Here is a 13,753-nt window from a genome sequence, read left to right as displayed (position 1 = left end):
CAAAGTTCCAGTAGTGAAATCCTGCCGGAATGAAAAGTTCTGCTTCTCCGATCCTATTAGTTTGTGCTCATGTTGAGGGCTGGATGTGCATATTTTATAGACTGTGTGCATGGCTCAGGAACGTCTGCTCCTCCTAGGCAAGCGGTTCACAATACAGCCCTTCTAGTTCTGAGCAAAGGAAGCTTTGTTTTATAAATCTCCAATGCAATGTACATGCAGTTTTGTGTCATGTTATATTGTCATATGACAAGACATGAACCAATGTAAGCCATCGTAATGCAGCACAATGCATTGTATGAGTTACACCTTGTCAGGTTTTTTGGCTTCAGAAAGGAGCTTTTTTCCCAAAGGTAGTAAGCGATGCTAGAAAAAAATCCCCGTGTTACCTAGAAACTGACAGGTGCCCCTATTTTCTGACTATCCAAATTAAATTCAATCTGAATGTGTTTCCCCACAGCAAATCTAAGTGTTGCTTTACTTTTTGTCACTTCCCAGTTTTAATGTTAGTGGTCTGCTAATGTGATTAACTGTTAGCCTCAGGCAGTTCAAACCGTGCTTTGTCCAACTGGACAACGGTGAGCTCACCAAAGTTTAAGGCTCCCTAAGATGGGATCAGCATCTGAGGCCTATATATGGGTTTGAGGAATGAGAACATAACGAACGTAAAACTTTGTTATGTTGTCATTAAGCCAAGGAGATATGCACACAGATCGTCTGCCATTGGCTTGCCACATAGTGGCAAATATTGTAGCACATCGTTACCTGCATTGTAAAAAGGTAGGCTCTGCATGGCAAAAACCACTGATAGGGCATTGGAAGTTATTTTTATTTTTATTTATTTTTTTGTGGGTGAGCAGCGTGGGGTAAATGCTGTGTGTATTAAAATATGTATATATATATATATATTTACTTTCTGTATTTCATGCAATTCTGAAAGGTTGGCTTGTGCCAGGTCACCATACCCCTTTAGTGTCGAATGCCTTAGACAACAGATAAAATCCTGAGAACGAACACTTTACTGCACAAAATACCAAATTACACAAGCGCCACATGCATCCCATTTCAGATAACTCTCCATTTAACATTAACACTCATGCTTGGTGGTTTCTTTTTTCTTTCATTTGTTTGATTTGATTTTTATTTGTTGGGTTGGTTTGTTTTTTGTATTATAAAAATGATATTTATTTCTTTGAGCAATTGCAGAGTAAAATATTTCCTTCCAGTTCAAAAGTTACCTCCAATTGTGGTATTCAGCTTTCAGCATTATTTCACACTCAGGGTAACTTTTCTAACCCTTTAGAAATATTGTACTACTATTCCCTTCAAAACCAATCACTATTTTTTATACTGTATATATAGTGCTGTCCAAAGACTGCAGCAGAACTAGTGAGAAAGATTATATGGAAGAACTTCAAGGTTTCCCAAACATTTTAAAATGGAAAATACTTGGATAACTTAGGGACCCTGCACACGCGTTTCCTTCCGATTCTCGCTGTGTTTTAACAGGTAGGAATATATATAAGAATATATCTGTAATATATACATAGGAAAATATATAAGAATATGTATTACAGATATATTCCTATACCAAATAACTTCCTTCCTGAGTGGCAGAGGTTATATTTTGTGTGTTACCACTTAAACTCTCTATTCCTTCCTAGGTCAAGGTCTTAAGCAGGGTGAAAATAGAGCAGATATCCTAGTGTGTGTCACTGTGAATATTACCAACAATTATATCAGCATTCTCCCAGCACACTAACAGGAATTAGAGCAGCATCAATTAATGAACTGAAAGATTCAAAGATTTGGTTCTTCATCCTTTTTTTTTTTTTTTTCTGTCTGGTTCCACGTAAATGACATGTTCTTCCACATCAGAGCTAACTCCAAACCTCATCTACCAAAGTGTTAGATTTATCAAAATTTGCCATGTAAGCAAATGGATAGAGCCATGTTTTGTATCAGGGTTAGGAGGAAAAAGATATTGTCCCTTAAGATTGAAAGTAGATGGCAAAAAGAAGCACCCATTTAGAAAATTTCTATCATGTTCTGGAACCCTTTCTCCATCAGCTTCTACACTTTTCTCCATTTTCAGTCTGTGCTGTCCCCGCTTTATAACACACCTGTCACAACTAGTATCTGGGCACCTACTAGGAATTCACTTAGCAATGAGACTAATCAGTGATTTCTGAAAACCTTCTGTTCTTGGACTAGGCTCCTGACACACAAACTGGGTGAAAACCTCCAGGTCTGTGTATGGTGCAACTTACACTCCCTGAGGGCTTCCCCGGCAAAGTAACTAACACTGCTCTGTCCGTGGGGGAACACAGCCCTCCAGAGCCTCCGTGTCTTCATTTACCACTTGGTATCCTGAAAGCAGAGTTCAACCTTCTTTCTGAAAGATCCTTCTTATTGTTGGGAGCCTCCTATTTCTTCTCTTTGTGTTGAGATGAAGTGGAAGTTTTTGAAAAATGAAGAATTAGTGGCACTAAAGGCTAAAACCTTCGTTATTTATCAAAAAGCAGTAGTGCAGCACCAAGGAAAACCAGAACGTCGATATTCTGATGAAGGTCTGCTGGCCTGAGAGGTGACCACACGGAAGGCAGAGCAGATTTGTATCTGTCTGACAAACACCTATTTATCAGATACCTTTGCCTGTTCGCTACATGCACTGGAAATGTAGTGCCTCTCCAACTCACCCCTGGCAAATGCAATTTTCAAACAATGCAGAACAAAGAAAAATGTGCTCCTAATATAATTGTGCCTTCTGCAACTTAAATTTTAGACACTCGGTTTCATCTCTTACTTAAATGTATCTGTGTATTTTAATAGGAACATTCAGCTATGCTTTTATTAATGCAAAAACATTAAAGTGCTATCCCTGAATACTAAAGCCTTAAAGGGCCGTTTCAAACAGAACCTGTCATAAAATGTGCTCTCAAGCGTGTCCCCTTTAAGAGATTCAAGAATTAAATGTTCCCGTATGTGAATTTTATTTTGTACAGCACATTTGCTTTATGGCTACAATTAAGTTAGATGTGCCGATAACAATGTCTGCTTTCCATTTTAAATCGCACATTTCAGACAGTGTGCATTGTTTTATTATCTAATCCACATGCTTTTAATTGCAATTATGGTCCCTTATGAGTCCCCTGGGAGGGCATGATTGCAATTAAAAATGTAATTTAAATGTTAATTAATTACATTCATTTTCTAAACTGGGAAAATTTCATTTATTATTTTCATGTGTTGTGCACTTATCCTAAATGCATTACCTTCTAAATGTTTTTTTTTTCAAATTAAGTGTTATGTTTATAAAACAGGGTGTTTAATACCCTTTAAAATTTTGTTAGGATGTTTATACAAATTATTACTTTAAATTAATTGATTCCAAGCTTTATGCACAATTAATATGTGTCATGCCAACCAGAATAGAGTTGTTTTTGATATTCTGCTGAAATTACATTAACATGAGAGCCAAAAAAATTGATCAGAAATATACAGTTTTACTGCAAATAATCGCAGACACTTTGGGCTAGACAGAAGAAAATGAGTTACCGGCGGCCGATTCTCAGTGCCTTGGCTGATTTTTGTGCTGATGGTTCACTTCAGACATGACCAGCTCAAGAGCGTGAGTGTGAGCGTTGCTGTGAGCAGCCTAAAGCCTCAGACTGGGTTTTGCAACAAGTGTAACAAGCAGCAGGCGGAGAGGAAGAGCTTGTTGAAAATAGAAGGCGAAGAGTCATGAATCTGGTTTCTCAGAAACGATAAAATTAAAGCCATGCCATTAAAAAAAAAAAGTTATTTCCATTGCCTTCCATTTTTTAAATATAAGCCCGCAATTCCGGTGGCTAGAAAAAATATCTATAACACATGCAAACCGAGATTGGTACAGAGTGAGATGACTGTACGAGCTGAGGATGGATGAAAAATATCAACCATCTCCCGAAGGGTGAGCAGCCGGCATTGCGGTGCTCAGAAGCTCGCAGAGCCACCTGCAGCGGTGTGCAAACGTATCCAGGACCACCGGTAGCACGGGCTGACTGCCTGCTGCCTTCTGCCAGCGGTATTTAAGGTCCAGTTTTCAGAATGGGAAAACTCCTTGAAGTGTTCCCTGCGCTGGCTGGCCTCACTCACATCGGCACCCTGCCGACGGAGCGGGAGGAGGAGCTGCAGAGCAGGGCAGGAGTCTTTGAGAAGGGCACCAAGTCAGGTACTGGAGGTTTTGAGTCACTGGGTTCTGTAATTAAAAACTGATTAAAGATCTCCAGATCCATCCTATTATCTTTACAAAAGATATTCTCATTACAAATTTGTAGTCAGCTCAGTAAAAAAAAACAAACAGAAACAACAACAAAACCCCCCTGTAATTTATTTTCACAGAGACCATCACAAAACAAACCAATTAAGCCAGGAAAATTCAGAATTATGATGCTCTGATAGACCAGCAGCTCCTCTGAAGAAAAAGCTGAAGCTAAAGGATACAGCTGAAAGACTTTTATTTTAAACCACCGCTGCTAGTTGTAGCTGTACTATTTTGGAAGGGTTTAAACCTTTAAAAAAAAAAAAAAGTCTAGTTAGCCTAATCTGAAAAATATCTATTTTTAAGTGTCTGCCCATACCGCCTTTTTGATTGATTTAATTAACTGCTTAAAAAGTAAAAATGAAATATAGTTTAGGTCAAATCAGTGCAGAAGGTTGCATGGCTTTCTTACAGAGGAATTGATGGAAAATAGTAAATACAAACAAACAAAACTAGGGAGTGGGGCACGGAGCTGATAAATGAACATTTTATTCGGGAATTTCACCCAGACTTGGGAACATTCCTGATTCTTGCAGTTCAATGTGTCCCCTCGGCACTTCTATCCGATTTCCCTATTTGTGCCCTGTGTGTCCCATAGATTTACTTTCCTTTAATGCTCCTCACAGTGAAAGAGGTTGTGCAAAGTCAGTGGAGGCAGCTCCGCAGTCCAGGTTTTGTGTTCTCAATTTCAGCATTAAAAGCAAAGCAAAGAAGAAAAAAAAAAAGAAAAAAAAAGAAAAAGAACAAGAGCTATGCTTCATACAATCCTTAGTCATATGTCAGCTACTGTCTGTAGCCAAAAAAAAATAATAGAGTGCTTCTTTACATGTACCATTAATGAGAAGGAAAAGATTAATTAGTTCTTAGCTACTGAGGAAAGTCTAGATCAGTCTGGGACGAATTAGCATCTCTATATAGAATTTATTTTTTTCCTATTTTGCACTCCCCACACCCCCAAAATCACTTGTACTTCTGAACTTAGAAATTCTGCCAAGGTTTTTCCTTTCTGGTGATCCTGGGATCTGCCAGAAGCTCAGCCCGCCCAGCAGTCCCGGTGACACATGCTGCTGCGAAATGCTGCAGGAGCCCACAAATTCATCACACGTAACTTCCAGGCGTTGGTCCCCGGTTCAGCCTAATCTTTACCTCTCCTCTGGGAGGTCTCCCTGTAGGTGAACAACTCAGGAAGTTCCCCCATCAGTTCAGGATGCTGCTGTTCGTTTTGTGATGGGGAGATCAAAACAATTACATGACTCCTGATAACCCTCATTGACTATCTATTGAAAAAATCAGGTTCTAAATAAATTACTATTGTACTTTTTAAAGCTGTGCATGACATGTCCTACTTACTGGATGACCTAGATAATTTCCATAAATTAACCTCTTTTACCTTCCATTTCCTCTGCCGTCCTGCTGTTACCTTCCCACAACTGCTCCATCACTACGGAGCTCATCCGGTGGATGGAGAAGACAGTGATGCTGCGCTGAGTCTTAAAGTGACATTAAGAACTTACCTGCCTAAGTGTTCATTTGCATCTTGCTCACTAGACTTGTCATATAGCTGGGGAGATAATATATTATGAGATGTGTACTGAATTAGCTGTCAATTGTAGTGAAGCTCTCCCTTAACTATGTGAAGAGAAAGCTGTTGAATGAGCCTCAATCTTGCCTTTTTTTTTTTTTTTTTTCAGCTGAGATGTTTCATTTTAGTCACCCAACCCCAGCCAATTTTATTAAGTCTGCTGTCAGCTGTGACCCCTGCTGAGGACCGGCAGGGCTGAAATAGTTATGCTGCCTGATGTCAGCTGTGGCAGCTGCAGAGCCCACTCTGGCACAGGCACGAGGGGCTCCGTTCCTGCAGCAACAGCCGCCGCGGTCGGAACAGCAGGAAAAATGAGAAGGCTCGGGGTAAAACGCCGCGGGGCGTTCTCCGTCACTCTGTGCTGGTTGAAGCACCAAGAGAGGCTGCGTACGGGCGGGCACGGTCTTTCGTTGGGAAGGCTTGTATAGTGCGTGCTGAGCGCTGGGAGCACCCGCAAAGAACAGAGCGCGGTGCGGCAGTCGGGTTGGCGTCACACCGCCGGCCTCGTCTGGGCTACGAGTCAGTGCTTGTGCCAGCTGCAGAGGCAGTGCGGCTCCCACACCCATGGCAGCATCGCCCTGAGGTGGTGTTTCCAGTGATTAGCTTGTTTTAGGAATTCCTCTGCTGTGCTTGACAAGCAAAAGGAGTGTTTCGTTGTCTTCCTTCGGTGCCAGCGGGAACTGCCCTGCTGCTGGTACAGGGCAGAGCATGGAAGGAAAACCTGCAGCCTGGCCAGCTGCAGCAAACTGCTCTGCTGGCTGGCACCACCATTTTTACACCAGCAGAAATTCTTTAGGTATAGTTAATCCTGTACAGATCGGATTTCCATGAGTCTGCGATCAAACCAAGGCAAAGAGACCGGGAGAGGACGTTGTCTTTTTAAATGTCAAATTTGTATTTTACCCATATCATTTTCTTTACCTGGAAAGAAAGCAACACTTTTAAAATTTAGTTTATACTAGTCATTGCAACTTAACTGCTGTTATTCTAATTAATAAAGAGCTCAGTGGGGGGACAACCACTCCAACCTCTGTTTTCAATGTGCATATACACAAGTCACTGCCTCCCTGAGTAGCCTGCTTAGTAAGAGTGATGCTGAACTTGGTACACCACGTGCCTTAGCTACCTGGGATGCCTTCACACCCTGCAAAGAAGAGTAATGCAGAAAGAGAGAAGATAGACCTAAAACTTAGATGATCCAATTGTAGCTGCCTCCGATCGCAGCATATTATATTCTTTACACGCCAAAGAAAGTTTAAATCCTGGAAGAGTGATACTTTATCGTCAAGGTAACCAGAATAGGTTCACCAACAATTTACGTGGCTCTTAAGTCTATTTACATGCTTGTTTACTTGGCTTTTCTCTAAAAGGAAAAAAGTAGTTACCGTAGCAACTGCCTCATCACATGGTGCTGAGGCTTCCTTTGCTATCAAGTATCTTTGGCAAGGAGCTCACGGACCCGTTTCGCAGGCACATCTGCTTTACTTCGGCGAGGCTGGGGATAGCCTACCTCTCAGTTTGTGGCACGTTTGTTTTAGCAGCGTGAGGACTGAATTACACATCCCAGAAGGACTGTGAGATGCGTCCGTCCCTCCTTGGCTGGGGGGAACTGTGCGAGGATGATGCTAAGGCAGAGACAGGGGAGCGATGCCAGCCAGGAAGGCGGCCCCACAGGTGGCACGGATGTGGCCAAGCTGCTTTGGAAGGAAGGAGAGGTTGTGCTGTGCCACAGAGTAGGTGTAGGCCCACTTAATTTATTAGTTACCACCATCATAAATCATTGCTTCAATAGTCAACCTAGTCTCCCTTGAGAGCCTGCCTCTCTTTGCAGAAAAAGCTTAAACAAAAATTATGAATCCTAGGATGGTGGAGTGTAGGTACCTACAGGGGTGAGGAGTCATTAGGCTCTGCGTGTAAATTATGAGCGCAAGAGTTTGCCTCTTGTGCCTCCTAATCTAGTTTTGGAGCTGTGTACTTAGCTTCTGCTCTGATCAGCCACACGTGCAGGAAAGCAGCGGTAAAGGAGCTGCTGCTCATACTTCTTCCTTCCCTGCCTTTCTTTCCACAGAAGATTTTGACCTGAACTCTGAGTGAGCATACTGCTGTCTGGGCAAACTCCCAAAAGTTCAGCAAACTAAGTCACCGACCGAGGCTGTGTTTGTGTCTTTGTTTTAACAGTGTTTATGAGAGAGCTGCTTCATCAAATGCCCTTATTTTATTTGCTTTCCTTGCTCATTTTGTTTTAATTTGATAACTGCATAGAGAATTTAGACTGACTGCAAGGTAACTCTTATTCTAGAAAATAATTCAATTTCCTTGAATGATCAGGGCCAGATTTTTAGGGTATTTGCACATCTTGAGATGAAATCCTAGCAGGCTTTTCGAAAGAACCTCTACAGATTAAAGCCTTGATTCTTTTCTAACCTATTTAAACACTTGTAAAAATGCTGCTAAGACCCTACCACCACCTCACCCCCCCGAAAACCCTTGAAAAATTAGACCTATTTTGTATCTACATTCCCCCAGAAGCTTTTGTCTTCCATTTCTCAATTCAATTTCCACCCCTTTTTCCAAAATCCTGATATGATATTCATCTCTGCTCTTGCTCTGCTCTTCAGAGTTTTTTAATAATGTGACTTACATCGTTTTTTTCTCTTTTAACCTTCTGTTCATTATATTACTGCTCCATACTAATCTAATTTAGCTTGCACTTTCTTTGCAGTTCAAACCCTATAGAGCATTACAGGCCCAGTTACTAAAAAAACATGCCTGCTGCAGGATGCACATTGCAATATTGCAATAACAGTGGTAAATAATAACGATAATAGCTTTACACAGCTTTTAGCACGGAGAGTTTTTCCTCCTGTTGAATCCTCAGTGCCCCACTCTGCAGCAGCCTAATGGCCCGGTTTCTACACCAAAAGACTCATGGAACTGGGGTTTCCAACCAATTTTTCAGCCTCCCTCCCGTCCATCAGTTCCAGTTGCTGCTGATAGAGCTGCGGACTGGCCATGGAGAAAATCTCACCCCAGCCGTGCCACCACGCCACACAAGCTGTCATGCAGCATCCCCTTTGCAGGTAAATGTCGATTAGAAAGCTGAGGAGCCGAGTGTCCTGAATAGAGAACCCCAGCAAATTTGCTGACTCCTCCGCTTTTGGGGGTTAACGGATTATTCTGTTTTGGCCTAATCTGTCCAGCAATGCTAAAATCAATATTAAACTTGGCCTGTCACTGCGCCTCCCTCCTGTTGTGAACACATTATCCAGACCACACCAGCGCTTGGAAAGTGGAGGCTGTGGTTTCGCTCACCAGAGCAGATTCAGTAGTGCAGCTCTCGCCTCGGATCTGGCGCTGGCATCTGGTGTCTTTCCATGAGGAAACACCCGGAGCTGGGGGGACATGTGCAGAGCATCCTGTGTCTCCCACCCCCTCCTTGTCATGTTCTTCATCCGAGGCAACTCGTTCATTGAAGCAGAGAGCAGCCTAATCCCAGCACAGACTGAAATCTTTCTGAAACGAGCCCTGCCAAATAAAGCAGTCACCAGCCCCTCATGGAAGAGTAAAAGGCTGGAGACAGAAGCATTTTTTTCCCCTGAAATCATGTAGCAGCTTCTTTCCTGTTTTGTGTTGCCTCCAAAACGGGAGTGGGTGTATTTATTTATTTACATGTAATGACAACCAATAATACCATTTCCCACCCGAGAACTTGAAAGGCCTAACCAAAGTGGGCCAGCCCTTTAGAAGCTTACTCCCACTCTTTATGGTTGCAGCGAGGCGACGTGAAAGCCCCAGAGCAGGTCTGTGGGTCTGCTCCTGTGCCTCAACTCCTCTGCCACTGAGCCCCGGTGCCCTACTCGCTCCCTTTTTCACTGTTTTTAACATCTTGCTCTAAAAAGGGTTTTCCCCAAGCTGTGTCCTACTCACTAGTAGCGTGTGGCGTATTTTAGGGTACCCTTCAAGAACATTTGGCTGATCTCCAGCTGCTCAGTTGCCTTTGTTGCTTTCTTTGCACTCCCTTCTCTGAGTCATTGCTTCTTTGAAGTTTCTGTAGCACTGATGAGCAAAATACAACCACTTTTCCAGATACTTCCCTTCGTAAGCTGTAGCTGGCAAATCGGCATACAAGGACCTGGCGAGCAGCAATCGGCCAGCGAGACAGGGCAGGACGCAGCTGGCAGAGCCTCCTCGTGGCTGTGCTTGGCACCCCAGCCCCGTGCCAGGGCTGTGCCGCTGCACCCAGCCGCCTGCACCCTGGAGCAGCACAGGCGTTAAGGGTAAAAAGAAATGGGGATGGCTACTCATATGTCTAGAAAAGGCTGTAAGGTCGTTAACTTCTTTATGTGCTGTGGAGGACTCTGGTGGTCAGTTCTTCTGTGCTTCCTTGATACCAAGACCACAGTCCCTTCTTTGATACTTCCTTGGTTGCACACTTAGTCTGGAGATACCATTACTGCGTGACTAACTCCCTTCACAAGTCATTTTCATCTCATCACTCTTTGCTTTCTTCTGGCAAAATGGTGTGGCAGAGGAAGAGAGATATGAGCTTCAAACAATGGCCCAGGAGACTACATTTCTGTTGCCAGGTGTTCCAACGCCCTGCGTGACCTTCAGCAAGCCATTCAACTTGGCTTTGTCTCAGTTTCCCCATCTGTAAGGGGATATGAACATTTGCAGAGCACTTTGGATTGTTATTAATTCTTCATAGAGTATCAGAAATGTGGTGAACACTTTAAGATGCTATAAATGTACAAAGTATTATTATTAAACTCAGGAGGAGGAAGTAGCTGGCCCATAAGGTGCTTCCTTCATCAATCCTTCAGAGGAAGGTCCTTCCCTTTATGACCTGAACACAGAATTTTTATTCTGCTCTTGTAGAGGGTTAATGGGTGTATTTTAAATAAAGCTCCTCTGACCCAGGCTGGAGGAGCACCATCAAAATGAGTGAAGCTGATGACATCTTAAATTTTTCTGATGTATCTCAGAATGAAACAGAAAGCAGAATTGCTTGGCACACAGCATAACACTCTCTAATCTGCAGCGGAAGGCTCTGCTGAAGTCACTTGCAATTGGCCCTTTCCTCTTAGCTTCCAATAAGCAATAGACACAGGGCGATTGTAATGGCCTGACAATAGTTGCACATCCTGGGGTTTTGCTGCTCTCATGAAAAAAAAAAAAAAAAAGAAAAAAAAAGAATGTCATGGACAAATGAATGTTGACAGTGGCCATACCAAACAATTCAAGAAAAAATTGCAGTTTTATACGTATTCCTGCTCCCTTTGTCAATACTTTAAAGATGGTTCTTATTTCAGAGCAGGTATTGATTGTGTATAGGTTAGGCCCCCGGTTCCATTTGTCATTTCTGATATTATAGCGTGTTATCGTTTAAAGCTGTAATGGGAGAGGTGGCTGAGCTTAAAGCAAGCTGGTTGTCTGAAGCTTTGATAAATGGCTAGATGGTCTTTGTTTCTGCAGCAGTGAGCAGTTGGCTGCTATTTGCTTTACCTTTTATCCAAGAATAACTGTGTGATGGGTTCTGGAAGTGAACAGTATCATTTTGTCAGATGTGGTTCAGAACTAGCCGGGTGGTCCTAGCAAAGCAGCTGAGGGATTTTTAACACTCGACAGGATGTGAGCAAAGGCCCTGCGTAAAACTGAAACAATTCTGGCTCCACATGGCTGCTTTGGTCAAAAAGTTCTCAGAGTTGTTTTTTAAGGTGAGAGGACAGGAAATGCTGGGGGGGGTGGAGTGCGGGAGGGACGGTGCTTTTAAAAGCAATTCTATTCATATGGAGGGATCTTATGAGAAAGATCAGAAGACAATAGGTGGATTAGATTTCTTTGATGAACTAACAAACTTGCAAATTTTTTGCAGATCTAAACAAAAGGTCTGCTTTTCAGATGCAGTGAGCAGCCCCACCCCAGCCTCCGAAAATCAGGCCAGTACAATGTTTGTGCACAGGACTGCAGAGAGAGGGAGGTAGCACACTCTCTTTGCATTCTTTCCCTCTGCATCACTTACATTTCTCGAGGTTTTGGTACTGCTTTCGTGCACTCAGATCTGTTTGTCAAACTCAAAATGCAGGGATGCTTTGTGTCTCGGTTCCACTTCATTTGAATCACCAGAAGCCTGGAAATGGTAAGCGGCGGTCCTTTTCCCAGTAACAGATACCTGTAATGCCTTGGCTTCGCAGAAACTCTTCTATTGAATTTTGGTTTCACAAACCTAAGATGACACCTGTGGATGTTTCACATCCTCATTCCTTTGAATCAGGCAAGTTAGATTTAAAATTTGATTTTAGCCTAAGTTAACGTAATACCAAGCCCTGCCTCAAACTGAGCTGAAGCCTGTCCCAAGCCTATGTTTATAAGCAAAGGTAGATGGGAGAAACAGTAATACTCTGAAATTATACCTCACTGGTTTGTCACCTCAGCCATAATAACGCAATAGTCATTCACGGATAGCCTGTATGGGGGGAGTCCGTGCAGCTTTGGAGCACTCCTCTGAATTGCTTCTGAGTCAGTAGCAAGGTGTCTTAACAGGTTGGCCCTTGAGTCTTCAGGTACCTACCCTTCATTAATTTGATAATCTATGGCTCAGACTTCAGACTGCTTACTGTTCCTGCCTCTAGGAAATTGAAATGGTAGCTCTTAATCCTGTCATTGAAGTTGAATTGCCTGGACAAGTAGCAGCAGATTGATCCCACCAGTTTACAGAAATCACAGAAGGCTTCTCAACATCCCAAATAGCTCACACTTCAGTGCAGCTCACAGCATGATGGCAGGGGTGCTCTGCTTTTGTGTCTGTAGGAAGAAAGAAGTTACCTTTCTCTGCATGGAAATAGAAACAAACAGAAATGTTAGTAGTCAGATCCTAGTGGTTTTGTTGGTGGTGGTTTGGTGATTTTTTTGTTTTTTATTTTATTTTTATTGTTTTTTGGTGAGATTACTGTTAGCTTTTAGCTTATGATAACCTATATATACTGCAGGACAAGCTGGTGGCACACAAACATGGGTTGGTAGGACTGACAAGATAAAAATGATAGTAACCCAATAGAAAAGAAAGCAATGAGACATCAAACTTATTCAGAAGATTTCTGTAAAGTAAGAGTCACACTGAGCCTCCCCCCTCCCTCACGTACATGGTGACTCAAGGCAAATTCAGGCTTCTGTGGACGTTTCAGAAGGTTTAGTCAACTCCTTGCACCTCCCTGTGATCATGCCTCCCTGCTGTTCCTGGCTTTGCCTGGAGCTGGGGGTGCGTATTGCGGGCGGGATACTCCTGACTGCAGAAGGCAGCCCGTGCTCCTGGACGTGGCCGTGCCCGTACCCCATCAGCACAACGGGATGGCAGGAGACCTGGCGACCCACTTTCTAGCCCAGGCTGAGGGCCAGATACTCGGAGGCCACGGTGTCTGGGATGACACCGCACAGCTCCTGTTGGCTTTGTGTGCGTGCTAAAGGTCGCTCTGCACTCTGCAAAAACAGACTGGGTTGTGGCCCCGGCCAAAATGTCCCTGCTCACTGAAGCTGTGCCTCTGTGGGCCCCCAAGATGACTGAATTTCAATGAGGCTTTATTCTTCAGAATGAAAGGTGCTGTCTAATGGTAAAATATTGTTCTATTAAATCCAGTCCATGGCAGATCCACTACTGAGGGCTATTGAGGCAAATAAGAGCAAGGTGATGGCAGTGTGTGGTCATAAAGTTGCAGTATTCAAAAATGTAGAAAAAGCAGGTTGTCAGATTTCAATAAAGCAGTCGAAATGAATAGATACATCTCAGAGCTGGTTGCTTCCTAGTGGGATGGAATTTGAATAATAATATCACACTTGAACCAGCATCAGGCTGGATTAATGGCTAGCACAGGCAG

The 13,753-nt window shown here is 43.0% G+C and overlaps 1 protein-coding gene across 5 annotated transcripts in view; it reads left to right on the top strand.

The window, feature by feature from the left end:
* The window catches only part of TSHZ2 (teashirt zinc finger homeobox 2), a 221,522-nt gene that overhangs the window by 102,149 nt on the left and 105,620 nt on the right, over positions 1–13,753 (top strand). The gene's annotated exons all lie outside the window — the stretch shown is intronic.

Source organism: Anser brachyrhynchus (assembly GCF_964034855.1).
Source record: "Anser brachyrhynchus genome assembly, chromosome: 16".
In the NCBI taxonomy this organism is placed as follows: Eukaryota; Metazoa; Chordata; class Aves; order Anseriformes; family Anatidae; genus Anser; species Anser brachyrhynchus.
The sequence above is the reverse complement of the archived record's forward strand: the minus strand, read 5'-3'. Positions and strand labels throughout refer to the sequence as shown.